General features: G+C 37.5%; 1 protein-coding gene across 1 annotated transcript in view; it reads right to left on the reverse strand.

The window, feature by feature from the left end:
- Window positions 1-21,144, reverse strand: part of LOC134225748 (ichor) — a 295,162-nt gene extending 274,018 nt beyond the window's left edge. The window contains exon 1 of the mRNA XM_062706091.1: window positions 19,437-21,144. The gene's annotated coding sequence lies outside the window, so the exon portion shown is untranslated. The remainder of the gene's footprint in view (window positions 1-19,436) is intronic.
- Between the last annotated feature and the right edge of the window lie 5,627 nt (window positions 21,145-26,771).

The raw sequence follows: 26,771 nt of genomic DNA on the forward strand, positions 1-26,771 counted from the left end.
TTTAATTTATTTTTGTTGTTGTTTAGGTTTTACGTGATGAACTTTATAATTATTATATTCTAATAAAGATTGAAAAAAATTATGTGATACAAATCAAAACAAGGTATGTTACATTTTCTAGTGAAGAATCCTAGTCGGAATTTTTTTTTTGCCATTTTGTTTCCAAAGGGAAACTTTTGGTAAAAACGAAATTTTGTCAAAAATCCAAAAACCAAATATACAAGAAAAGTAAATCATTATTCACGCCAATCACGCCATAATCTAACACAGAAGATTCAAAATAATTGATACCAATGGAATAATATATCTTTGTCGTTTTTTTAACGAATTGCAACTGAAAATCCTCCTCCACTCGAAACTTGCGATCCGCTCGTAAAAAAACTGTTATTGAATTGACATTTTAAATTTTTATGGGTCACATGCATCTAGAGTGTTACTAGGTAGCAAATGTAGCCAATACAAGTAGAGCTCTTGTTAATAAACAGAAAAACATATAATTTGTTGGTAGTAATATAATTGCTACTGGCTTAAAATTGTTAAAGGCTGGACGGATTCTCCTAGTCCGTTATTTGGCAAGTGATCTAAATTCCGTGCTGGTACCGTATTTGAATCAGACTCGTTCACCTTTTTTTCAGCACCAAATTGCATAATTTCAACAAGCTATCATTATAATATAGTTAAAATGACTTTGAACCGGTGTCTTATCGGGAAAATATTTTTACGATGTCGTGTATTGTATACAGCCTTTAAGATTTTAATCAGCGACTTCGACGATTTTTTTTATTATATAAAGTTTGGAATTGGTTAAAAAATATTTTGAAATTCCGCGGAAAATCGTTCCATTTCGCTAGAAGCTAATTTTACTGGCAAAACTTATGGAATTTATCGAAACGAAACTATGCTATGCTCTAATTCCGTAAAATTAAAAAAAAAAACAATGCTGAAGAAATATTGTGACCACAACTATTAAAAATAATGGGAATAACATAGAAAACTAAATGTAACTATATAACATTCACATAACCTCAGAAACTTAAGGTCTCATGTTCGTGAGTCTCATGGATCTTCTTAGTTTGAAATTTGTGAACTACATATAGATTGACCTCATCGAAAGAAGATAATGATCAATCAAAATGTCAGTCGCAAGTTATGTACAAGTGAGGGAGGTCACTGTTTTCTATTTTGATATTTTTAAGAATAATTCCATAGCACCCTTACTTGCCAACGAGAACTTAACCTTTTGGCTCTTTAATAGATGACATAAATCTATTTGAACTATTAGCAACCTTCTCAAACCGTTGTAAATTTATCATCGTCCAAACCCATCAAATCATCACATTTGTATAATGCTCTCCGTTCATCACAAGTCTTCAAAAAACAATGAAGCATCAAGTCATGACCACAACGAGAATCAATAAAATTCAATAAGCAGTCATCGATAGAATCTGAATACCAAATTAAAAGGTCAATCGTCTCATTTATTCAGACCCATGTCCATTAGTGTCCGTTCGGAAATTGACACCCTTCGACCTATTTCACCGCTCACCTTTTCAAGCATTCCATTTTTTTTTTCAAACCTTCCGCGCCCAAACCACGTTATCATCTTTATCGCCCAACCAAGCCCCCACATCATCCGAGCCGCATGGAAATAAAACAGCGAAAAGATCATGTTCGATATTTTTCTGACCGTGAATGATCACCGAAGGCGGCGGCAATGCAACCAACAACGGTGGTCATGATCATGACCAGCGACGACTCTGCGGCTGTGAAATACGACTATAACGGCAAAATGTGTATGGCTTCACCTCCCCAGCCAACGTCAGAGTTCCTCTGCTGCTCATAAGAAGAAGACGATTCAGTGCGGAGAAAAACCGCCAACAAACGGCACAGTATAGACTGTGAGACGCACATGGTCGCCATGATCGTCGGTCATTGGAGTTTGTTGGAAAGGTGGCGCGAAATGCACCATTGTTTTATTCGTTGAGTGACTTTTAACCTTAAACTGTAATCTACATGATGTAGTCAAAGCACTTGGCGTTTGCTGATAAACTGATTGAAAAATTAATTTAAGGGACAAAACGAATTTTGTTTTGGATTCCGGGAGGCTTGTCCATAAAGCCCGTATAAATAAAATATGTTTTCACTTGTCAAAGACCAGTACGATTTCCGTAATAACCCCTCGAAGTGCGAAGTAATTTCATTATTGACAACCCCGCACATTAGATACGTTTGCGTATGCGTTTTGACAGTTGCAAAAACTGCCACAATGTACACAAACGTAGCTATTGTGCGTGGCTCTTTAGTCTTCAGAAAAGGTCCCTAGCAGATTAGAGATTATTCAAATCATAAACATATTTAAATCAGTTGCCGAAGTCGATGTTGAAATTTTCTCAAATTCTCGGAGCCCCTATACTTGCCGCGAAATAAAAAATCATGAATTTGGTTGGCAGCGAAGTTCTTAATTAATAAGTAGAGCATCTATAATACTAAATTTAGATTTGGCTTTAGGCTAATTACCATCAGCAATAAGCTTGCAGAATGCCTTGAAAAAGAAGAGACCTTCAAGAGATCGAATTTTGTAGTATCCTGAACCATCCATCTATTTGCGGTACTGCGTCTACAACCGGTGCACCGGAGCCAGTCAATCGAATGAACAAACTATTCATGTACCCACGGTCCTTCCCCAGACGGTTTCTACCAGAAAGGTAGGCCGAAGTCGTCCGGCTGACCACCGACTGCCGCCACTCAGCCGCACCTACCTACCTAGCGGATCGCGCAGGCACAGCTCTCGCTTATTCGAAGGTGTTGTTGGGAAATAGAGAAGATGGTTCTCCGAGTCTCGTCCGCACCCCGTTCGTGTGCCGTTGGAAGCATCGGTGTTTAAATTTATGTACGATGCTCGCTCAACCAAAACGCCACCGACGCACGACGGAGTGTATCCATTTAAAATGCAGTTATGCTGGTTCGGTTCGATACTAATGGGTTGAGTTTCATCCGTTGACGAGACGAGACCTTCAACTTGCACCACGAATCTCGAATCGGATGTGAGCGCCGACATTGACTTGGTAAGGTCAATCGCATCTTAATGCATTATGCAGCAGTGACACGAGGATCGTTATCGATGGAAGTATTACTCTGAGATTTGGGATGGTTGTGAAATTTTGAATTGACCGCTGATTCAGAAAAGGCCACTGCACATGTATTTATTAGTTATTTATATTGTTTATGTCAAAGATTACATGATGCAATGCTACGACCTCGAATAGGGTTACTATTTTAAAACATTTTGGAAAGTTTCTTTTGTTGCGGACTAGAGGCCAATGAGACTATCGCACGTTTAAAGATAAGGATACATGAAGAAGCATCAAGTTAAAATTCCATTCAACAGAGAGTACAGAAAACGCATAGAGCAGAATCATATGAAGACCGTCAATTAGAACATCTAAAAATGAAACAGTGTTTCATTGTAAAAAAAAAATCTTGAATCCACTTTGCCAATGGTGATGTCTTTTCATGCTATCAAAAGGCTGTTTGCGTAATTGAAAGAGATAAAAAAATATTGCACAGGTAAGGGTAGAAGCAAATTAATCAATACACAATAATAAGAACAGTCGTAGTTAAAATTTCAACCCAATTTTTATTCCTAAGATGAAAATTTATGCAAACTCCATCTCTGGACTTAAAAACTTTTTTTTATCAAATTTATCATTCTTAAGTTGAATGCAATCACTATGAATGATGAACGATTTAATTCTACTATTTACCACTAGAAATGCCGAGCTTGGGAAAATAATAAGAAATATAAACTGTTTCTATGAGTGCCACTTTGTTAGATACTAAATTATGCAAGTATCACGAAAAAAAAAACAATTCCAATTCCCTAAAATCATCATTAGAAAATATAAAATATCATCCACACAACTCCACTTCGACAAGCCTCAGTTCCAGGGAGGAGATTTTGTACGTGTACATTTGTTGACCCCATTTCTTCAACAACGAAAGCTCGCTCTCGCATCGGACAAACTAGACGACCACCACCGTGAACGAGTACCGAGATGAATCCCATCAACCGCATTCAGGGCGTGACGCGGCGTCTTCGGTGGTGGTGCCGATTTCATTTCCCAGTGTCTCATCACCATGTGCGCTGTGGATGGGACTTGACTAGTAAAGACTTGGGACTTGGAGTGGTAAAGCTAATGCCAATTTGCGACTCAGAAAGATCGAAAAATACATACAATGTACCACGCGTCTCCACGCACTGTTCATACCAGAATTCTGATTCTCCGACGCGTGGTGCGTTCTTCCCTAAGGACATACACGCTCCGACATGTCGTACTTTTACTCCGCCCCAGTAGATTTGGTTCGGTTGGAGTAAAGTCGGACCGTCTGTGGGCAAGTTGTACTGTCACCAAATTTCTTGGGGGCGGAGTCAAATAGTTGTGTTTTCCAGTAACGAAATATCCCCACTTTTTTGAAATGTGAATATTATCAATATGATGAACATTTGTTGCTTTAAGAGAAAGTTTTCAGGTAATCCAATTTTCCACACTTTTACTATTATCCGATGATGGTAAAGAAGACTCAAATAATAATTTAAATAGGGTGTAGTTTAAAAAGTCTTGGGTTTTAACAAAATGATGAAAGTAATAATAATGCTCATAGTCTTTATAGATTACGAGATTTGTAACTTGATAGAATGTTAAACGACAACTTGGGCAGGATGCTCCATCATAGCTTCATCCTGATAAAACTTGTAGTCGGAAAAGGATCTCAAAATGGCGTTTGGCCGAACCCCATTCGGCCGAAAACCATTTGGCCGAATGGCACTAGGCTGAACAAACCATTAGGCCGAAACCAATCTAGCCGAATAGGTCATTTCGCCGAATAGGTAATTTGGCCGAACAGGTCATTTGGCCGAACAAGTCATTCGGCCAAATATGTTATTTGGCCAAATAGGTCATTTGACTTCCTTTTTATTTCACTCTTTCCATTTTTCACAGTGACAAGTGAGAAATGATTAGTGAGAAGTGTGACGGCTCACTTCTCACTCCTCACTGTGAAAAGTGAGAAGTGCGAAATAAGTAATGAAACATCTCACTTCGCACTTCTAACTTTTCACAGTGAGAAGTGAGAAATGATTAGTGCGAAATGAGAAAAAAGATGTCTGACTGCGCACTGCTTATTTCTCACTTCTCACTGTGAAAAGTGAGAAGTGAGTAGTGTCACGTCTCACTTCTTATTTCGCACTACTATTTTTTTACAGTGAGAAGTAAGATGTCTTATTACTCACTTCTCACTTTTCACAGTGAAAAGTGAGAAATGATAATTGCGAAGTGAGAAAACAGACGTCTCACTTCTTGGTTCGAACTACTCAATTATCACAGTGAGAAGAATGAAATTATTAGTGAGAAGTTAGAAGTGAGACGTCTCTTTTCTCATTTCTCAATTTCCTCTATGAAAAAGGAAACGCTTCTCTTCTCATTCATCATTTCTAACTTCTTATTTCCCACTTTTGTAGAGAGTAGTGAGAAATGATGATTGAGAAATAAGAAGAGAGGCGCCAAATAACCTATTTGGCCAAATAACACATTCGGCCAAATGCCTTGTCCGGCCAAATGACCTATTCGGCCAAATTACTTATTCGCCCCAGTAACATTCTGGTTTTATAGGAGTCATGTAGAACAAATCATGGCTTTAAAGACCGCTATAAAACTAAAAATGTTACTAGGGCGGCCAAAGGGCCTATTCGGACAAAAAACTAATTCGCCCAAATGACCTATTCGGGCAAATGACTTATTCTGCCAAATTACCTATTCGGTCGTATGACCCGTTCGGCCAAATGACTTTTGGCCAGATGGGCTTAGACCTATTTATTTCGCCTAATGACATTCGGCCAAATGGCTTTCCACCGAATGGATTTCGTCCAAACGACCCTACCCCTTAACATAGTGTTAGTTCTATTCTCAATATTTTGGAAGATACTGTGAATTTTGTTCAGATTTTGGAACATATGTAATTTGTATGGTATGTACTATAATTCTTGGTTTCCATTCTATCAAAAATGAATGCATTTAGGCTTCTGATTGACTATTTGTTCGAAATTCAACTAAAAATAAGATTTCTTCGGAGACGAGCCAGCCTTGGGCTGAAAGTTTCCCTAATAAAGACAAAAAAAGATTATTTTCATTTAACGTATAGGCCTTATGTTCGCTACAAAAACAAATTTTTTTTTATAGAAGGCCCGAAGACCAGCCGACTTAGCTCGACGAATTCAGGTGATGTCTGTGTATGTGCGTGTGTGCTTGCGTTTGCAAAAATCTCACTCATTCTTCGGTCACTAATTCTTTGATTTACTTGCAATAAATTGCATTCGACGGGAAATCCTGTCACATTACTTCCTCAAAAATCGGCCCGATCGCACTATGGGCTCAAAAGTTATGGCCAAAATATAATTTTTCATAAGCAAAGTTCGTGCAAAAACTTAATCGTTTTCCGATCACTTATTCTTAACCGATTTGTTCACCACAAGTTACATTCGCCGCGGAATCTTGTCCCATTATTTTCTCTGGAAAATTGAGCAGATCGGACTATGAGCTCCGAAATTATGGAAAAATACATTCTTTTACACGAAAAATACGTTAGAAATTCTGACCCATTTTTTCGGTACTGATCTGTTGCCGATTTGCACAAAAAAAGTTGCATCCGACAGGTAATCCTGTCTCATTCGTCAGACAACGAGTTTGGTACTATTCCATTTAATTCCACCACGTTGTAATCTTTACAGATACATATTTCGCAGGGATGTTATCGATCATTTAGTAATTCGCGTTCGATCATTTAGTAGTTTGTCAATAACTCATTCTAGAAGCTGAATTTCAAAATGTGTTGTATGGTGGACTTCTAGTGCGAAGGTTTTTCTGCAACTCTGCTTCATGGTTCGTTGTTTGAATTCCACTAGTAACGGAGTTATAACTATAGTTTCAGTAACTTAGACTAAATGATAACAAAATTCCAATCATTTAGTTTAAGTTACTGTAACTAGCGCTATAACTCCGTTATTAGTTGAATTCTAACAACGAACCATTAGGCAGAGCTGTAGAAAACATTCGCACTAGAAGACCACCATACAACACATTTTGAAATTCAGCTTCTGTAATGAGTTATTGACAAACTACTAAATGATCGAACGCGAATTCCTAAATGATCGATAACATCCTTGCGACCTCAACTGTAAGGCCGTCTTCAGTGTCTTCGGCCAAATGGCTTTCCACCGAATGGATTTCGTCCAAACGACCCTACCCCTTAACATAGTGTTAATTCTATTCTCAATATTTTGGAAGATACTGTGAATTTTGTTCAGATTTTGGAACATATGTAATTTGTATGGTATGTACTATAATTCTTGGTTTCCATTCTATCAAAAATGAATGCATTTAGGCTTCTGATTGACTATTTGTTCGAAATTCAACTAAAAATAAGATTTCTTCGGAGACGAGCCAGCCTTGGGCTGAAAGTTTCCCTAATAAAGACAAAAAAGATTATTTTCATTTTACGTATAGGCCTTATGTTCGCTACAAAAACGAACTTTTTTTATAGAAGGCCCGAAGACCAGCCGACTTAGCTCGACGAATTCAGGTGATGTCTGTGTATGCGCGTGTGTGCTTGCGTTTGCAAAAATCTCACTCATTCTTCGGTCACTAATTCATTAGGCAGAGCTGTAGAAAACATTCGCACTAGAAGACCACCATACAACACATTTTGAAATTCAGCTTCTGTAATGAGTTATTGACAAACTACTAAATGATCGAACGCGAATTCCTAAATGATCGATAACATCCTTGATTTCGACCTCAACTGTAAGGCCGTCTTCAGTGTCTCGTACTTGACTCGAGTCGATTTAAATGGAGTAGTGCACAATTTCCATGTCTCATTGTTTCCTACTAAAAATTGGCCGGACTATGGGCTCAGACGTTATGGTTAAAATATATTTCCACTGGACAAAATCGAGTGAAAAGTTTTTCAGGCACTTATCTTCAACCGTTTTGTTGCAACAAATTGCATTCGACGCAAAATCTCCAACATATTTTTTATTCAAAGAATGCATTTAAAAAAACTCGGTTTTAAGGCATTTATCCATAACTAAAAACTTACTTATTTTATGATCATTTAGCCTTAACCGATTTATTGCAACCAGTTGCATGCGGTACTGTTCAATTGTTTCTTATAGGCAATGATCTAGAACCAAAATCTTAAAAATTATAGCAAAAAACTAATTTTTCAAACTTAAACTGCGCTTTTAAAATTCACTCATTTTTTGATCACGATGGCCTGGATTCTGCAAAAATCGCACCAAACGTCAATAATTTTTTTCCCATTTTTCTGTCAAGCTTTCGTTTAGCAGCTTCAATATAACACAAATCGTATCGGATACTCCTCAACCCCATAACTGAGGACATCCTACAATAAATGTGGGTATGAATCGATATAAGTAAGTTCAATCTTCATGGACATTGAGTGGACTTCTTCCAATAACGTTCATTTATCTTGAATTTTGAAAATAATATTATTCATAACTCTTGTTAAAATCTAATTCCAAAAACCTTAAAACCTTGAAATTCCAACGGTGACTTGATTGATATTGATAGTGTAGGCCTCTGCTTTTTACCAATAACGTTTGTAGGAATAATCGGACATCGGTCTAAACCATTCTTCGTCAACTTTTTAGAAACAAAATAGAATGTGAGTTAAGAGATGACGAGTTCTGCTTTAACCAGAGCAGTGCAAAATATTTAGTCACCTGGTTAGTCTCCCACTTCTATCTATCACTAGCTCCTCATAAGCTACCGTGAATAGACTTTTGAGCTAATTTGTCTGCCATGATTTGAATTATTGTTGAACGAATAAATTTCATCAAAAATGAGCATCTGTAGTTTCAAAGGTTATTGAATGATGATAAAGAAGACCCAAATAAAATTGTAAATAGGATATAGTTTGTCACAATTTCTTACCCATGGGATTATACGATTAAACATTCTTGGTTTTCTAAAATGTGATGAAAGTAATAATCCCGAGCAGCACAAGTCAGACAAAAATATGTGCAGCAACTTATTTGAGAGTCAATCTGGTCATATATGAGTTACAGTAAGCTAAATGGAACATGTGTACTTACATTATGCTTACAGTCCGTTCAGGTTTCAAGCCTTATAGCTTGACATAATAGTCAACTATGCGCAATAAGATTTGTGAACTTTGACATCAAGATCAAGTGAAAGAGCTCGTAGTCTGAAAAGGCGTTCAAAATAGTTATATACGCATTCTCAATACTTATGTATGTAGAATGTGTAATTCAAATTTTGCACTATTGTTGCCTTCTAATCTATGAAAATGAACGCAATTAGGCTTCTGATTGATGCACAATTTTAATTGAAAAATATTATTTCCATAAACAATGAGGGGAAATCGTCAAACGATGAACTGCTAAAATTCTTGCCTCTTGTTGAACACCCATAAGAAATGCACGTACGTTTAACAATACTTTTGGCGAACTATCCTATGCTTAAGATACAATGATGGTCCGATTTTTTAACATGTCCAAATTTTGTCTTTTGGAAGTTTTTAGAGGAAGACTTATTCCAATTTTTTTGAAAGTCCATATTTTGATCACAAATATGTGCAGGGCACAACGTACCGTGTATACATTTTCAGTGCAAAGCCATTAATTGCTTTTTATTAGTTCTGGTTTGACCTCCCTGATGATCTTTCCAGATTTCCTCGATATATTTAATAACGATGCTATCCCATTCTGCCATAATCTGAAACAGTGACGTATGCGTCAAATGAGAACATACTCGTTTTCTGCCAAATAACTCGATGAGTACAACTTGTTAACATCATTTTGTGGAAAATGGCGTATACATCACTTAGCCAGATAACGGCAGCATTGTTTTGTATTGAAAGTGATCTTAAAAGTCCAAGCAAGAATATTGAGTTTCAAAAACTAACTCATTTTTCGAGCACGATCGAATATAGATCTGAGTAGGCATGGCCACGTTGTCGATAGCAGTTCTATTCTGCTGTCACGTATTTTCCATGAATATTAAAAAAATATGAATTCGTAGCTAGTGAAGTCTCATTAGAATATCAAGTGTAATCGACAAATACAGTCTGAAGATTTTCCCAAGTCACGCTTCTTTGACACAGGAATATTCCATCAATGTGAGGCGGAGCAACTTTAATGTTCATAGAGGTGGGCGTTTTTCAATTGCGTTAAAAAATCTATGTTTTTTTATTAATGATATTCATAATTATTGTTTAATACAAATTCCGTGAACACACAAAATCCAAAAATTGCTGGCTCGATAGGGCGAACTCTAAAACCCTTTGTAGGACTAATTGGACATACATTGATGTAATCGATTCATAGTCAACTTTCTAGAAACAAATAAGTATGTGAGTTAGTATATACTAACGTGTTCTGCTTTAATCAGTGCAATTCAAAGTATCAAGTCACCCAGTTAGTTTCAGGCGTAACCTACCTCTACCTACCACTAGCTTCTCATACGTAACCGTGAATAGGATTTGAACTAATTTTGTCCGTAGTTTGAATTATCGTTATTGTACGAATAAATTTCGTCAATAATGAGCATTTGTGGTTTTAAGGAAAAGTTATCAGGTACCGTAATCCGAGGAAACTTTGAACATCGGGGTTGCATTGATCAAAGATAATTTTCAAGAAATAAATAAATTATTATTTTCTGTTATAATTAAGTATTTTTATTTGGACTTAACAACTTTTGCCTATCCTTGCATTCGTTCTATCACCAAATTTCGAAAAGAACAAAATTGTTTTTCAGGTTGCAGTAAGCTGTGAAAAAAACACACGAAGCAAATATAATATTGGAATATTTGAGATCGTTTTTATTTTATTTATTTTTTGAGAATATGTATTTCGAGAAATGGGATTTTGGGCTAAAACGGACACCATATGGTGTGGGTAATATGGACCATATGAGTACATACATTTGTTCAAAACAACGGTATTTTTATGTTATTTTTATTGATCAATTATTATCCATCATTTTCATTTGAAGAAGCACGTTTTATAGATGGTTAGCCTATGCATATAATTCATCAACTAAATTAATTGTTTTAAGCTTAATTTCTTAACATTTCAGTTTCACTGAACCGAACATTTACTTGCTGCACGACTGGTGTGTTAATTTAGGAAAACGATTGTAAAGAAAAGAGAGAGAAAACGAAAAAACAAGGGAAAAACGACGATCATCTTGTAGACGACACACAACCAAATTGGAAGTGATTAGGTAACCCGGAAGTTTTGGATCTAAAACTTTGCAAGTTTTCTTATCCTGCTTGGCATAAAATCGGTTATTCCCAACCACAGGTCTTCCTAGAGAGCACCGAAATCTACTCACTTCTGCCCGACACTCTGTCGAGCGACGTCGCTAACGGTTCCCGTTCTCCCGCTATATCAAACATCCGATTGGTGACTGCCACAAAGTGAGGTGAACTTGCGACTGCCATCTTATCAACTATTGGCCCTTCCGATCCTGCGGTTCAGCCATACTCGTTGAGGAAAACCAATAAGAATTTCGAACTTGCAGTGTCAAGAATCGCCAAGTCCAGCCTCCTGTCGATATCCGTATTGCCAGTGCTTTCGGTGTGACGTCTAACTCCCGCGGATGTTCAATTTAGACCACCACCGACCAACAGTGTAAATCATCGCCCGCTTTGATAGCGTAATAAATTTCTATGGTCCCCTTGCTCACACGCCTTGGGAGCCTTCTGCGTCCACCCCGGAAGCTGCCGTTGGTCATACCAGCAGCTTGGGGTCTTGGCTAGTCCCCTTCCAGGACAGCAAGAAATCCCAGGGTCATAAGGTTTCAATCCACACACTATGTCCATTTTACCCGGATTTTTTCATCCTGATTTCCTGCAACTCACATGCTGCACTGTTGGGCTTCAACAGCACCTACGACGAACAAATGATCGAAATTACCCCAAATTGGAAAATCAAAAAACATTACGAAACAGATTGAAGAAACAAGTTAAAAATTATTAAATAATCGAGAACAGCAGCCTTTACTTTCTACAGTACTCGTTTTTAAAAATATGAAAAGTGCCATGGCTTCACCTAAGGAGGTAATATTTTCAAAGTAATGGAAAATATGACTAATGCCCCTGATTTCGTCTACGCCCAAGTTTATTCATGATCCAATATTGCCACATTTTTGACGATGGACTACGTCTATCTTTTTTATATTGGGGTACACTTTATGATTGCAAAAAATCGAAAATCGTCATAAATATATGATAGACTTTGATCAATAATATCTCAGCCATTCATCAATAGATTTCATTAACCATTCGATCAAGGAAGAGTGAACGCTTTATACCCGATGTACACTGAAGGTGTTTTTTACACGAACCGGTTTTTATGAGATTTTTTTTACTCAAATTTCGGGATTTTTTCAGACATATTTTGGGATTTACGCGGTTTTTACGTTGTTTTAATTTGCTCGATCTATATCCTCCACGTAAAAACCGACTCAATTGTGTTACACTATTTATGAATAATTATTTACTACTAAAAACTTGCTAACAGTTTAGCAATCGGTTTCGGTGAATCAGTCAATCTCGTAAGTGCATCGCAAGCCTCTTCTTCCACAGCACTACATTGCAACTTTAACTTGGCTTGCTTTTCAACTTAGTTATCTATTAGCATTTCTAAAGTTTTTAATTGAAAGCTTTCTTTGCCCGCCTTTGCATTAGTATGTATCTTGTGTGGCTAAATCAATGGATACCAGAGCGTTAATGAATAAAGCTAGCAATGAATGATTAAATTTGTTATGATTAAATCATTCAACTCTATGATTGAAGATTATGAATAACGATCAATTATTTTTGACAACGATTAAATGAAAATGAAAACTAATCACTAATGCTCTGATGGATACACTACGCCCAGGGTGTCGGGAATGTTTCCTACCCGAAAACATCCTAGATCGGCTGACGAATAGATCTCGCCATCTCCGGATTCTGCAAACTCATTTTTTTTTTCGCCGAGATCTCAACATTTTTACACTATCAGTCAGGGTTGTTCTGAATCTTTCTCAAACGATAACTATTGGAATTATCATTTGATAACGTCTCAGGCGTGAAAAGTAGGCAAGTTGCCATCGGCGATAACTTTTCAAATTTTGGAATCGATTATCATTTAAATTTAAACATAACTAATACCAGTCCAATGTCAACAATGAAGTTCAATCGGATGTTTAGCATTGTGTTTTGATGTTCTGTAAGAAAATAAGTTCAAAAAGTAGCATGTACCAATGCTTCTAATCGAGATACAATTATCGAACGATTCTATAGAATGTGCACAAGCTTCATAGTTCAACGTCACCTTTGCGTACAACCCGATTGGGCTGTACCTTTGAGTTTCTGTACAGGAATTTATGCTCAAAATGATACTGACAACAACTGATTATTATTTTGGGAAGACTTGTGAATAATTTTGGAAAAACTAAGTATGCAAAGTGACGCAAAGTCTACGAATCCAATACATTTTATTGAAACACATATGAATGGCCAACATTTGTTTGAGTTAGAGCGAAATCCCTCTTTCATACGTCGTATCTGGTACTGACGAAATACAGCGTAAATTGACTAGAATGAAGAGGGAGTATCTTGCATCATACAACATAACATATTTGGCTCACGGCCAGGAGCGCAGAAGCGTACACTGAACCAAACCTTCATTCTGTCGGCAACTGATTCTTGATTTGCACTCGCCTGTTTACGAAAGTCATTCGTAATTGGACCGCACTTGTCGTTGCTTGAACAGCTGCGAATAAAAATCATCTCATTTTCATCCCATACCTATAGTTTATGGATTCCAGATATAAATAATACGTATAGTAAAAGGAGACAGAATGCTGTCTGTATGTTTCTAATCCAATCGGGTAGTGATTGTAATACATTTTTTTCAATTCTTCAGAAAACAAAAAAAAAAACAAAAGTTATTAGGAGAAAACTCATAATTGAACAGTTTTATTTCCAATATGTTTCCGTAATTCTATTTTGGCCACATATTGTAACAAAATTATTGCGTGTTTTTCTTATAATTATTGCGAAGCGTCTCATTCTTATTTCCAAGCGTGTTCTTCGTCCATCTGACAGCCAGAGGTTTGAATTTTAGAATAGCATCGGATTTTGAATATTTTCTTGCAGAAAATTGCGAAAATTGAAATTATCCACTTAGAAAAACTTTCTTCACAACTTACCACGATACGAATTTTTGAAACTTTCTATATGATACGTGATTTTATTTCATTGGTGCGCACTTTTGAGCCGAATCTATGACAAAAGGTCGAAAAGACAAAAGGTCGAAAAGACAAAACGTCGAAAGGGACTATGATTAATGATATAAGTGTGTTATTTCTGTTTGAAGTTAAGTGCATTTCACAAATTCCTTTGGAAAACACAAAACTTGTTATCAACTTGTTCTTGATCGACCTTTTTTCACTTTCGATCTTTTGTCCTTTTCGACCTTTTGTCCCTTTCGACCTTTTGTCCCTTTCGACCTTTTGTCCCATTCGACCTTCTGTGCCTTTCGACTTTTTGTCCCTTTCGCCTTCTTGTTTTTTTGTTTCTTTCGACCTTTTGTCCCATTCGACGTTTTGTCCCGTTCGACGTTTTGTCCTTTTCGACCTTTTGTCCCTTCGACCTTTTGTCTTTCGACGTTTTGTCTTTCGACGTTTTGTCCTTTCGACCTTTTGTCTTTCGACCTTTTGTCCCTAACCCTTTGAGTCTTTATTCAAACAGGATAACAAATCAAACTAGCAGTTTAAATTTCACTCTTCAACAAAATTAATTACAACCGTGGACAAACCATTAAAAAAAACAACAAACATAAACTATGTATAGAGAAAATCGTTTGTGCAATGTAAACTACCTTTGGCAAATAGCGCTCTGATTCTTTTCAATTTTTCGAGAACGCGCGATATCATCTGCCCAAGAAAATATTTATATGGAACAAATGACTGTCATAATAGGGCAGTACTGAACTAATTTATACTCGTTTCAAGTATGATAATATTTATGATAAGATATTGAATGCAGATGTAAATGAAAGTCAAAACACATGTCATCCAAAACGGAGATCAAATAATGATTGACAGATCCTATGTTTCAAGAATGATGTTTGGGTTCAGAGTATACGCAGTTTTTCGGGCACCTCCGTAACTCAACAGTATGTTTTTAAACAGAATTTCAGAAAAAAAATGCCGCTCGTTACTGATTCCCAACTAAAAAATTTCCGTATTTGAGCGGAAACTGTGAACTTTAGTCCATTTGATATATTTGTTTATTTGATTAGTTTTCTATCTGACTAATTTGGGGTCTTAATGAACATTTGAAATATTGATAAGGAATATCTTCTTCTTCTATGGTCTGTGTTCGTATCCGCATAACTCGAAAACGGCTGGATGGATTTTATTCATTCCTTCAGCAGTTACATTCGTTATAGTTTCCGACGGGTTTATATGATATTTCCTCAATCGAAAATCATTAGTAAAGTTGAGAAAATCGTGAAAAACTAAAATTAAGATTCGTATGGGAATTCCGCATGGGCAGTTCGCAACGTGCATTTTCGCCTACTATGCAGGACAACGTCTGCCGGGTCAACTAGTTTCAAATAAAGAACAAACCTCATCGTCTTGAACAGAGTTGATGTCTTAAGGACTGGGTCGAACTATGTATTAAAACCAAACAGGTTAAAAAGGTTAAATTGAACATATATCTAATAGTACCATGTTGTCCATATTCTACACTTCGTGCTCCAAGATGAAGGAAACCGACGGGGCATCGATTTCTCCTTTCAGCTTGCGCGATAAAAAGTCGTCGTTCGAGGGTTTATAATCCGAGAAGTTGACAACGTTCACCGTAAGGTGGCAAATTGGATGGGTCGTTCACCGGAAGAAAAAGGAAAAGGAAAAGCATACCGAACGATTTTTTTTCTGTATTGCTTCAATTCTGGTTATCCAATAAGCTTGAAAAGGACACCAGGCTACAACATTTGTTTCCCGAATGGATCGTACTAGCGACCAGTACAGGGACCACAGGCAGTGTAGATATCTAAACTCTGCAGATATTTTAAAGATGAACCCAAGTTGCTTGTTGGCTCTGGAAATATCATCGAAATATTGTGCTCGGAATGTGAGCCCATTGTCAAGCTTAACACCCAAATCTTAGTGTAGTCAAAAACAATCAGTTTTATTTTACGATGAAAGGGAATTACAGCATGTTTGAAAAGTGTTTTTGAAGACAGGGAAAATGTCAGCAGAATTGAATAGAAATCGAGTATAATCTGCATTCCGAACCTTGCTTTCAGGCTTTCCTATCAATTGAGTTTTCTGAAACCTTCTCTCCATCAATATCCAAGAATGGAAAAAATCTTGATTTTGTTCAATATTTTCCGTAGCTAAAATTATGTTAACATGATAGTTGTTAGTCAACGTGTTTCCTGGAGTAATTTATCCGGAAAATTTTCAGCTTAATTTCGCCGAGCCCTTATTTATTTTAAAGAATAAAAGCATCGTTACTACGGAGAAGTGTAAGGCATCATTATTCTTACATGAAGTTACACATTTGCTATTTCATAGCCCTGGGCAATAACATCGAAGTATTTTGCTGTTAACCTACACAATATTTATGAAGTGATAAATTTCATTAATCATGATGATTCAACTTTATATATGGCGAACTTGATAGAATACTGGAATGCAACGAACAAATGGGCACAATGAAAAGCTTTTCTTTTGCATGTATAATGCTTAACAATGTAGTGGTTTCTCTGAAATCCTTCGCGGGCCGCTGGTAAAAGCTTGGAGGGCCGCAGTTTTGGGATCATTGATGTAGGGCTTGACATCATCCGTGTAGAATAAACGGCATCCAGAAGGCAGTATTCTGTTTATATCGTTGATAAATAGCTCGAATAGAAGAGATTCCAGATTGCTTCCTTGGGGCACGCCGGGAGCATTGGAATATTCTTCGGATCCGATTTTGACACGAAGCGTGCGATTGGACAGGTATAACCTGAACCAAAAAACTAAATCGGGAGATCGGGATATCCAATTTTTCCTATCCAGCGAGTAGTATTCCATGGTCGACACGATCAAACGCTGCTTTGAGATCCGTGTACACATCGTCGACTTGAACAACAGATTCTATACTGCGTAGGCACACCGACAGGAAATTAACTAGATTCGTTGAAACCGATTGTTTAGAGAAAAATACACGTTGCTGGTTAGAAATGTAACGCTGGCAGCTTGCAAATAAAGCATTATTTATTAATATCTCGAATACTTTTGAACTGGGGCAGATCGATGTAATGTCACGATAGTTCTCGACGTCGGACTTTCTTGTGAATAGGAAATATGTTGGAATATTTCCAAAGCGTAGGTAATTTATGTTGAGCCAATGAAGCATTAAATCAGCAGTTAGTGGTAAATCATCACCACATTTTTCTTAATACACATGCTGGAATACCATCGGGACCCACAGAAGAGTATTAAGATTTCAATTTGCGTACAGCGTTTTTTACAACGTCTGCTGAAATTTCGAATGGGCGCAATTCGATCACATCTCTGAGAGCGTCGGCAATTGCTGCGATGGTTTGAGGGTCTGAGACAATATAATTATTCAAGGCTGCTCCAAAGAGTTTCGCGAAAAAAATCCACTTCATGCATTAATTGCTGATCTCCTGTCTTGAAGATTCATATTTTACCCAGTACATAATATGATAAGAACTATTTACCTTGCTTGCGTGCTTCGATATTTCCAGGAAAACGATTTTTTGTAATCAATGAGAAATTCTCGAATATTTCCATAACAGCTGAAACTGCTATAGCATATAACCGACATTTTCTAACAAGAATGCAAAATAACGAGTTGAAAATTTCGCAAAAAAAACCTTTATTTTTTTTTTAAATTATTTTTCAGATGATTGTTGTTATTATCCATGACAAAAAATTATGAAGTAAAGTTTGTAGATAAAAGTTAGTTTTACACTTAAATTAAGAATTTCTGTCGCACTATCATTTTTTGCAAGGATTAATCAGGTAATAACACATAATACGGTTGATTGGTTATTTTTATATGGATAAGTATGAATTTTTCGATAATATGTGTTTACAGATGAACTCCATTTATATATGTAAAATGCGTTATATCAAATTAGGAATAAAAAGATTTGTTTTGTATGCACGTTTTACTGAAGTAAGAATTGTTTGTCGTCATCATACTCACAGGCATTACTGCAGCATTTTGTTTTTAGCGTTACCTGAATTGTGATGATCTGCACTTTTAATTTAAGTGATTAGTAATATCCACTTATGAATAATTAACACAAGTTTGGTGTGTTTCACCATAATTCACTAGACATCTTTACCTCATAGATTGAGAAAAATGATCTCGTTGCCCATAGAAAATCTAAGCGTTTGAAATTCACCTTCAATTCAGTTTAATTTAGTTCTTAACCATATAAACTGTAACTAGTTACGGCATTGCAGGTTCGTCGCTTAGAGCTTTCATCGTGCATTCAAATCTCTTGATTGAGCATTTAATGCAATCTGAATTAACAACCTTTGACATATTGCGGTGCAAATATAAGTTAAACTAAGTTCCAAGAAATCATTTAGTGAAGCTGTGTGACTGACTCAATCGCTTTATTTCTTCTGGAGTTACATCCTTGCTATGCAACGTATTTGCATTATTCGCTCATTTACTCTTAGCAGTGTCACCAAACACGCATGGCAGTAAATCTTTTCTTCACCTTTCAATACTTTTTCTCCACGTTCGCTCTCTGTGTGAACGATTGAAATCTCTTCACTGTCACCTCCACCAACGCAAAGAGCAGAAATTAAGCGAGCTATATGACAACCATTAGGTCAAGTCAATTCTATAAACAACTAACCCAACTATACGACTCCCAGAACGAAGGGTGATAGAATATACTTGCATAATTAAGCTGGCAGGGATTGCCGGCGACCCGTCGTCGCCGGTCGTTCGACTCGGTTCGGCGACCTTATCGGGCTATTCGTTGCGTCGATCAGCCGTTCCAGCAGGTGCGGTGCGGTTCGGTGCGTCGACTGACGATGACGAGTCAGGTCAAAATCCTTAATCACTTTAGCGCTGCCGCTTCGCCATCCGGGATATTCCGATAATCAGTCCAAATGTTTCCATTCACTACGAATGATTTCATCCCCGAAAAACATTTACGTACTTGCGAAATTTTGATGCGTAAAATACAAGCCGGTTCGTTAGTCGAAGGTTAGTTGCGAAAAAGCGGAAGTGTTAGTAAATTTTGAAAACGTTCCACTAGGGGAATGTTAGTTCGTATTTGATCAGCTGATACTCACTGGTACTACTAAGAGAAGAAAAACCGAAAAGGAATCCTCTACTAGCCGGAAATGAGTTGATCCAACAGGTAGGTATAGATAGGCGTCAATAATTTGGGGAAACCACAGAAATATTTTTCGGGGATGTCCAAATCTGGCCTAGTAATGTACAAAGTATTTCTCAATTTTGAAATTGATTCTGCATCAGTTTTCAACACTTCATTGATTGCTTCACTATTTATCACTTTTCACTTTCGGTTGTTTTTTGAACTCATCATTCGATCTAGATCAATGCTGTCACACAGTTCACACTGGTTAGTTGTTTTGCTCTCATTAGGTTCACCTCAATACATTTTTAATTCTTCTCACTCTCTTTCTCCAATTTCACCATTGGCATCGCAGACAGACTCCTGCTGCGAGGTGCGGTATTTAATTAGATCACTGGTCGTGTACAATTTTTTTTTCTATTTTCACTCACTGACTACTGCTCTCACGGCTATCGGCGTTTCCTCTTTGATTCCTTTCTTCTTTGCACTCTGCGCGCAAATCTAATTAACACATATCCCCACGGAAGCGCAGCACGTCAGTTTGCTTTGACACAATTAAATGCAAATCGCAACAATAGCGTGTAGTCTCAGTATTTTTAATATCCGGGTCATCTGCATTCATAAATGCATTACCGACAAACTGCTGGTTCTGTTGTTGTTATTATTGTCGCTGTCGTTATTGGGTTCTTCGTTTTGATACACCTTCGGTTTGTGTCACTATTGCCGTTGCGGAAAGGTAGCGAATTCAAATTATTTCACACGCAACGTGCCAACCCTATTGGGCCACCACAACTCCACACTACGCAGCACGAAAACTTTCTTCCACTTCTCTCAATTTCTCTCACGCTTCGACGCGGCAACTCTCAATGAATGGAAAATCACGATCAAGGCGAACGCTGCTTCCACTAATCCAGCCGTGATGACGTTGCCTCGTGCTAGCCGAGAGACTTCGACTCCACTCGTTCGACTAAATCTAGGTCAATCCACTAGAGTGAGATAGTTTTCAAGTTTTCTTCCACTACTGCGACTTGACACCTTTTTTTTCAACATTCATCAATCGTTTCACCACTCGGAAATTATCCAAGTTCTTGCTCTACTTGCTGTTACTCGAGTGTTGATTCTACTGATCAACACCTGCTAACTTCTGTATTGACCTATAAAACTTCGCTGCGTTTTCCAGAAATGCTTGCCAACTCACTATGCACTTCTTCACTTCTCACTGAGGTCAATATCTCTTATCAAAATTATCAGACCGTACCCTCCGGTATCTTTCAATCAATCACACGTCACTAGGTCAATCTCAACCCAACGCTTCCAGCATTCCCATTCTCTATGGGTCGCACCTCGCACTTGAACAGGTTCCGAAGTAGGTCAACGGAAAACTGGGTTACTCCAAGCTGCTGCGAAACGGTTCTCCATGCATCTTGTGAATGCTTTTCGATCGATCGCACCCAAAACTTAATTCCAAACTGGGGGGGGTATACGTTCTAGCTGCCACCCCCTGAATCCTTGTTCGGGTCCTCGCACCCCCACTGAATACGCACACGCACACGCTACGCGGAAGGAGCAGGCTTCGGGCAGGCCACGCGGACGGCTAGCTACGGGGACGAACTGGGCGCGCACAAACGCATATAGCAACGATCGACAACAAACTGGCTGACAGACCCACAAAACTATGATCATCAACCTCGTTCCTCCGCACTGCTGCTACTCTCTCTGGCAATCAACCCAACCGAACGAAGAACCGCACGACTTCGACGGTCGGGGGTCTCTGTTTACTCTTTCTCGCTCTCTTTTACCATTCGCTTTGACTGAATCGACTTCCATGGTTCGACGGCCCGTGCATAAGCTTGTTTGTCAGTCTCTCACCCTGAACTTCAGATTCCAAGCTTCCCCGTTCGTTCCTCAAGCGCAAAGCGTGTTCGATGGTCGGCACGCAACGCACGCCACAGGAAGAAGGGAACGACGACGTCGAGAAAGCCTCGCGCAAGAGCTCGATCACTGTCGGTCGCTCCGCTGGCTGAGAGAATCCCATGGAAGAGAGTTCAAAAGAAATGGCTTTCTTCTTTCTCCGGGTGGTGCTTTGGTGGGTTGAGCGGCTTCGACGAGTCAACATCGCCCGGTCGGTCGCCGCGACGGCACAGCAGTATGTTGCTGTTGCAGGGATTGGGGCCGCGCTGGTGGGTGGTGGGACGGAGGTACCGCAGCAAACCAGATTCGTGCAATAATGTGCGCAAGCTGAAACGACTGCTGCTGCTGCTGCTTTGGGTTTGGGCTCCATGTGCAGGAATGGAAGTGACTCATTCAGATTCAATTTGGGATGCAATCAAAGTTTTGTTTGAACTTTAACATTGTAGGCCGTTCTCTTAATAATAAGTAATATTTTTTCCATTTTAATAATAATCGCAATACGGGTAGGTTTGCAAAAAAAATATGTAGTTTCTTATCATGTTATCATGCATGCGCAACGTTAAAAAAAGTGCAAACATAATAAACGAAGCAATTTGTATGGAAGAATGGTAAAAAACGCACCCATGGGGAAAAATGCATAATAATTAATATCACTCGTAAAATCGTTTATAGTTTTGTACTTACATTTCTGATATGGAAAATGCGTGGAGAAGCGTAGTACATTGTAGCTTAGTCCCACTAGCGTGTTTTGCCTAGACCTGTGCGCCGGTCATATAATCGGCGGCGGCGGCGTTGTGGTCACTTTTGCCCCGACGGCGGCGCGCCGATGGCTTTTATCGGCGGCAGCGGCGTGAACCGGCGTGTATAAAAAAATCAATGGCTAAAAAAAACTTTTTTTTCGCGGATTTTTAAATTCACGCGGTTTTGATTCGCACGGTACGAATCACCCGTATAAAAATCGAGGAATAAAATTGTAATATTCTATTTTTGCCGATCATCAAACAGCACGTTCCATAGTAAATTACCAGCGACACTAATAAGTACCTGATCTCAAAATGTTATTTAAATTAAAACTATTTTATTATTCTCTGATTTTAATTCAATCAAAATTTAACAATGAATCCTGCTTCACTTTTCGTAACCCTAGAGCAGTATTAAAAATTAGACTTCGGTGTCATAGGACTAGTTTGTTAATATTTTTTCCAAAAGTTTTTCCAATTCAGGATTTTGGTAAACAGTCGATTTACTTCTCAATATTTCTAAATTTCAGAAAAAAAATAACTAACTATTATTCTTTGAGTTACATATACAATTGGGCATGGTTTGATCGGCTGCATATCCAGTATATTTAGAGAATTTGCAGTGCTACTTCGTTCACCTGCTGTGACCCTTAGATGACTATGGAATGGATTTATGGAGGAAACTACGATTCTTTTTTTCTAAGTTTCATTAGAAAATCCTTTGTAAAACCGTATAAGAAATTCTGCGGAAACTCATATAGGCATTTTTTCAAAAACCATTAAGGTTCCATTAAGGTAAAACATAAAATATTCTTCCAGGATTAATTCGGAAATTTATTCAGGAATGAAATAGTTTCCGAAAGAATTCCTTAAACAATTTCCGAAGAAATTGTTGAAAAAATCTTCGAAGGGGTTCAGAAAGGACTCTCCGAGGGAATAGCGAAAAGAGTTTATAAAGACATTTCTGACAAAATTTCTGAGATTTGAGAAAAAGATGAGAGAAAAAGAATTTTTCGAAAGAAGTTAGTGTAAAATATTTCGTCCGAACTTGGAAAACTTCACTATTGATCCCACGACTGACTTCCCACAAATCATACCGAAGAAATACATAACCAAACTAGCTTGTTTGCTTGCTAAATGTATACTCGTTTATTCGTCATGAGGAATATAATTTTGCCCGGTAGCACCGACTTCAAAAATAGTTCACATTAGGGAACCGAAGGAATTCCCGCAGAAAAATCAGTAAATTTCGAAAAAATGTTCTAGGAAATTCCTAGAAGAATTTCCGAATGGTTCCCAAAAGCAATTTCCGAAGAAATTTCTTTAAATTAATTTCTGAAGAGATTCCTGAAAAAAATCAAAAGAAATGGAGAATGTTGTGACGGAATTATCGGGGGCCTTTCACAAATAACGTAACTTTGAATGGGGAGGGAGGGGGTCAAGCCGAGCGTTACGATCCATACAAAAAAATAAACCTTCCATACAAAAAGTGTTACGAGGGGGAGGGTGGGGTCCAAAATTACCAAATTTAGCGTTACGTAATTTTAGAAAGAACCCTTGAGGAAAATGTCCAAGAACTACTTCCTAAAGTTACCAAAGAATTTTCAAAGGATTACCCGTAGAAATTCCCAAGGAATTGTTTAAGGTAGCTCTGAAAGAATTCCTATGGGAATTTGAGGATAAGTTGTCAAAAAACTTGCTAAGGAACCCCTAGGGGAATTTCTAAAAAAATCCAAAAGAATTCTTAAAATAATCCTCCGTATTAATTTCCGAAGAAATTCCAAAGCAAACTTTCAAAGACTAAACATATTTCCGATGGAATCTATGAATGAAATTCTGAAGGAATTTTTAGAGGATTTCTAGAATATTTTCTGTCGAAATTTGCGAATGATTTTCGGAAGGTATATACGAAAGAATTTCTAAGGGAATTACGAAAGAATTCCTTAAGGATTTTATGAAGCAATTCCTAAAGCAATTTCCTACGAAATTTTCAAAGGAATTTCCAAAAGAACGAAACTTAACGATTTTCCTAAAGTTCTTATAAACAAAGGAATACGTGAAGCAAATTCTGACGTTCCTGAATTCCTGAGGAAAATTTTAAGGAATACCCGAAAGAATTTCCGAAAAACTTTCTGGAATTCGTTTCAGGAGGAGTTTGTGTAGAACTTTTTGAGGCAATTTCCTAAGGAATCCTGGACGAATAATCAAAGCAATCTCGGGAGGAAATTGCGAATAAATTACTGGGAAAAATTCCAAAGGAGTTCTTGAAGAAACTAAGGAATTACATCAGAAATACCAGTTGGCATTTTCTCTGAAATTCTATTAGGAATTTCTTCGTGATTCCCTTTGAGAATTCCTTCGAAAATTCCATCATAAAAACCTTCAAAAATACCTTTATCGATCCCTCTAGAAATTCTTTTAGGTATTCTTCATGGAAGTATTTTACCTTCAAAAACTCAAAAGTTCTTTTAGGAATTATTTTCGAAAATCCATTCAGGTTCTCTTTTGGAATGCCTTCAAAAATTTATTTGGAAATTCCTGCATTAACCCAACACAAATTTCTTAAATAACGCCTCCAGAAATTCCTCTAGAATTTTATTTCTTAAATACTCAAGGAAATACCGCCCGGAATTCCTTCGGATAATCCTCCAGGGACTTCTTTAAAAGATTATTCGAAAAACCTCCGAGATTTCCTTCGGAGATTTCTCCAGATTTTTTTTTTCGGGAGAGTTTGCGATGTAGTTACTTATGCGATGTTGTGGAGTTGTTTGCGATGTAGTTACTTATAGAATTTTCGAAAAATAAAATCCAAAAATAGAGCACAAACACTAAAAGACTTTATTCCTTATTTATAAATTCCTGCAGAAAGTTCCGGAAGAATTCCCGGAGAATGTTTTAAAATAATTGCTGGAAGAAGTTCTGAAGAAATTCCTTAGGCAAATTTTGAATGTAGTCCTTGTGGATGTATAGAAGATTTTCTTTCCAGCGATTCATGAAATAATTGCTGAAACAATTTCAAAAGGAAAAATTTCCGAAGAAATTCTCAGAAAAACGAATAGAATTTTTTAAGGAATTCCTTAAGAAATTTCCGCAGGAATTGCACCAGAAACTACCGAAGAAATTCTTCAAGGAGTCTCCGAAGGAGAATGTAGCATTCCTCAAGCATTCCTTAAGCAATTTCCGAAAAAAAAAATCCTAAAGGATTTTCTGAAGAAATCCATAACGAAAATTCTTAAGGAATTTTCGGAGAAATTTTGTAAGGAATATCCAAAGGAATACCCAAACAAATTTTAGGAAGAATTCCTAAAATAATCTTCTAAGGTTTTTCAAAAGAAACTTTTCGGGGGGATTTCTGGAGGAATTATTAAATACATTTCTTGATTTATTTCCGAACTAATTTAAATTTTCGTAATGTTTGAAAATAGGGGGAATGACGGCTTCGGCGGGTTTTGTTTTATTATTGACCGGGGTTTTTTTATGACTGACTATGTTCAAATTTGGCCTAAACATTCTTTGCACGTCAAAGAATATTATGGCCAAATTTCATAAAATTTGGTCGACAAAAACCCGCCTGACAATAATAGAACAAAACCTGCCAAAGCCGTCTTACCCCCTACCTGACGTTTTAACTAAATAATTTGACTAAATATTATGCAGCGAGGCGACAACGCCCCAGTTCTGGGTTATAATGGCTGTGAATAAGAAAATAATCAGCGTTTTTAACTGATGCTCGTAATATTTGCTCAGCAATATTTGCTTTGCTGATGCTCAGCAAGTGGTTTTATCAATTATATTTAAAAATTGATTTCAACATTTAAATTACTTACTCGGGAGTAGGAACAAACAAAATCGGTAAAGCATTCACAGTTGGGATTTAATTAGTATGCTAAATCAGTTTGCCTTATAAGCCAACTGTCTTAATAGCACAAATCTAAAAACAAAGAAAACTATAAAAACTATAAAACAAAATAAAAAAATAAATATTGTCAAAATAACTAATGTACAACTTAACTTGAAATTTCTAAACTGCAATAGTTTTCCTGTACAATAATGCCAGATCCTTCAAGAATGGGGACGCTTTGGTCATGCATCCAGGCCCCACAAAAGCTTAACCACAACAAACCTATTTTACAAGTCACCTACAAGTTTAGGTGCCCGACTGAATGAAGCCTTGGCTTAACGCATTCCAAAGATCAGTTTAACAATTTATGTATTATTATACTAGATAAAGTTCAAACCCTCAAACTAATCAACCAACCTATTAATTAACCAAGACCATCGCTTGAGGTAGATTTGAAATTGAATTTTGACGAGATCCACCTTAACAACATTTAGGAACTGCCATAAGACTAGCTTAGTACTATTCCAATTAGCTCCACCACGCTGTATTTCTTCACAGATACGTATTTCGACATCAAGTATTAGGTCGTTTTCAGTGTCTCGTGCTTGGCTCGTCTCGACTTCAGTTAATTGATTTTTTTTATAGCGATTAGTCATCGGCGTGGCAAAATTATGATTGGCGGCGCGCCGACCCGAAATCGTCGGCGGCGGCGGCGCGAGTAAAACCACCGGCGGCGGCGGCGTGGCGCGGCGACGCACAGGTCTAGTTTTGCCTCGCCAAAATGATAGATCTATCATATATGTTTTGTTATGGAAAC

This window comes from Armigeres subalbatus, chromosome 3 (assembly GCF_024139115.2).
Source record: "Armigeres subalbatus isolate Guangzhou_Male chromosome 3, GZ_Asu_2, whole genome shotgun sequence".
Classification (NCBI taxonomy): domain Eukaryota; kingdom Metazoa; phylum Arthropoda; class Insecta; order Diptera; family Culicidae; genus Armigeres; species Armigeres subalbatus.